The following is a 3,541-nucleotide window of genomic DNA, read 5'->3' on the forward strand; positions in this document are numbered from 1 at the left end:
TATATATAATTTTACTGGACCATCTACTTTTACAGGACGTAATTTAGTTTCGCACACACGAAACTAAAGTTATATGTTATTTTAAAGTTGAAATCATAAACAAAACGGCTATCCAATACCTAAACGCACGTGCAATGATATAAATACATTATAATGAAAGTAACATATCAAAAAATATGAAGAGTCATATGTCCAGTTTCTTATGATTATTATAAAGCATATTTTTCAAACACGAGAGATGGTAACTTTTTGTAAAATATTTTCTTTATAATAATAAAAATATATATAAGTCTTTATAACGACCTCACTAAAGGAAGTAACCGCAGTCTGTAGTACTATATTTGGAATACGTACAATGCTAGATATAATCATATTTTTTTTTTGTCATACCACTATTCCTGCAAAGCAGCTTTATGTAATAATATAAATTGAAGATAATGATTTGTTAAAAAAGAAGAAATCAATGGAAAAATTTGTAAGCATTAAGATTTTTTTAAAATTTAAATATATAAAAGATTCTAAAAAAAATTAAATATTCATATAACAAAATTTGCAGAAAAGCAGAATAAGATTAATAACAATATAATTGATAAAAAAAAAATATATAAAGGAAAACGAAGCAGAAATTAATGTAATTTAATGACAGTAGTTCTAGACCACTATCATCTAATATTTACAATCATATTTTTACCTACACCTAAAAACATCTAATCATACGTAGAGCTACAAATAACAGAAAATATACAAAGGCCGTGTATAACCAAGCACTTATCTAGAAAACCAGTATCTCGAGTAAAATCAAGAAATACAATTTTTAAAAAAAGCAATTTTTTTTTAGTTGGTTCAGTCTTTAAGGACTCAATGTTTCTTATGCAGTCCTTAGATGGTATAGCAAAAGGTATAGGATACTCATAGCAAAATTATTTAAATTTCAAGGAATACAGACTGAATGTTTTTATCATTTTTTTCGTACTATAATCTCAAGGGCAGAAACGAAAGTCCCTTTCACAAGTTACTAGAAAAATACATATAGTGACTTTATAAAACCATAATTTAGTATTCTTTATTTTATTTTTATAGTTTTTTTTTTCAATAAGAACCACCGTATAGAATTTTTGAGTATAAAACAGAAAGACATGTCTATTTAAATGAGAATTCCTAATCTATTATTTGTTGATGATCAGGACATGCATAAATGCGCTCCCGTGGTATGTTTAGATTCAAATATATTACTGTACCTCAGTTATGTCAAAATTTTAAAATCAATTTTTTTTCTTGGTACACGACGGCTAATTGTTTATGACATACTTATAAACCAAATCAATATGGTATGGTTCTAATTCTAGGCCAAATTTAATGACATATCTGTTTCGTTAGATTGTACCGTTTAGGAGCTGAAAAAATACATAATTCCTTAAATTAATCTTTACCGCCACAACCCATGAAGAGTCAGGGGTGGAGTAATTTGTAAGGAAATACTGTTACTAGACCAAATGTTGTGTAAGGAGGTGATTTGGTCATAATCACGCTCAACCGCGAGATTTTTACCCATTTAAGGGTGACTGGATCCTATAAGGCTTCCAAACCCCGGTCCTTAGACTTAGTTGCACTGTGCCTTATGATTGAGCGACTACCAAATTGTTTACTTAATTTAATTTAATTATTTACCTAATTAGTTTAGTTTTAAAACTACCAGAAATGCGTTTCCTTGTTAAAAGTGATAGTTTTCATTTTAAATTTTATTTTAAAATTATTTGCAGATAAGAGTATGTTCGAATATGCATATGGCTATGTTATATATATATGGAGTATGTTAAACATATGCATATGGCTTCTGTACTAAAACTTTATTCTCCCCAGTTTTAAGCTAGCATGAAATGCCTCTATGACAAGCTCTAAGGAAATTGTTTCACATCAATCAAAGAGCTTGATTGCAGTGTGGCTCGTTGATTGCCGGATCCAGAAGGTTATCCAACGAGTTGGCTATGACGGAGCCACGCGGTCGGCTAACGGGTCGAAACGTACTCCGCCGATTAGAGTCCTCAATGGAGGAGGAGCTTTCGATTTCAGAGGAATGCCGCTGAGTGGGTCTGCATGACCCTCTTTGTCCCTCAGTCCATCGACCCACGGGCTTCCCTTTCTGTTTGCTATCAGGTGCATCACTTGACTTCAAGTTGCCTGTAGAACCTCATTTGTAATTTCCTCATAAGTGGCTCAATGAATTTAGAGTTCATCAAAGTATTCAAATTGTAGTACAACATGAAGATAGTTATGATAAGGAGAGCGCTTAGTGAGCTCTGGATAAAAAAAAATATTTTCATTATACAGAAACGAGATTCTAAAATTTCTTACATCAATAAGTCAACAATAATAGGCTATAATTGAAGAATTTTATTTTATGACAAAAACAACATAATAAAATTGAATGAACGTGAAATTGTGGAAAACTAAGCACTGAATCATTGAATCCCGCCATCTTAAATTTGCAGTGATAGGAATTCTATATATTTGCTTTTATTCTATTTCAAAAATTGTTATTGTTTATTGAATCTCAATAGTTTTTCTACCTCTCTTATGTAATTTATTGTACACTTTGTTTTCCTCATTTCTTCTTATGTATATTGTTGTTTTATAATTAAGAATTATTTCTGAAATAAAATTTATTAACATAAAACATTGTTTTATAGGTTATAGTATGGAATCTGTAAGATATATGAATACGCGACGCTCACAAAGGCTAAATGTTACTAGTGAAGGCAAAATTATTAATATTTCTTAATGATATTTGATTCAATATAATAATTTTCAAATTTACATTATATTATTAAATATCTACTATTAAAATTTATGTTTAGGGATGAATAAAACCGTAAGATGGAGCTGAACTAAAGAGATGCGGTGCTTTTAGAAACTATCTAACAACGGCCAGAACTGACCAACGACGACCCGAGTTCTTCCTAACTTTCTGCGTCTCCCACCAAGTTGTGTTGCAACCCCAAGCCCTCCGGCCTTGCGCTCAAAATTTATACAAAACCACAGGCCTGACCCTTTAATGAAAACTGTTCCTTCCGAATTCCGACTGTGTGAATATTTCTCAACTTCCTCAGGGAATATAAACAATGCCTCTGGGTAGGCTATGCGAGAAATAAGATAAAAAGGCTGGATACTCCGTACAATGCATTATTATTTGAAGCGTTTTTGGCAGTCTACTTAAGGAATTAGAGATTAAAAGTGTGTGTGAAATCGAAAACATTATTTACAAGTATTCTTATGTTTGTTTCATTGACCAATAGCATACCTAACCGGTACATCAGATTGTACCGTTTAGGAGATGGCGAAAAATGCGAAAAACGCTTCATATTATACTGTAAGCATTTATCAAATTTTTTTAAACAAAAACTATCTACAGTGAACTTTTAGTGGATTAAATTTGTAAATATAAGTTCAAGCAAAAAATTTCGTTAAGTTTATACTTAAGGACTCAAAAGTATTTTTTTTTTCAAACAAAGCGTTCAGAGTTATTATTTATAGTTATAGATAT

This window comes from Halyomorpha halys, unplaced genomic scaffold (assembly GCF_000696795.3).
Source record: "Halyomorpha halys isolate HHAL.00 unplaced genomic scaffold, Hhal_1.1 Scaffold239.1, whole genome shotgun sequence".
NCBI classification, from domain to species: Eukaryota; Metazoa; Arthropoda; class Insecta; order Hemiptera; family Pentatomidae; genus Halyomorpha; species Halyomorpha halys.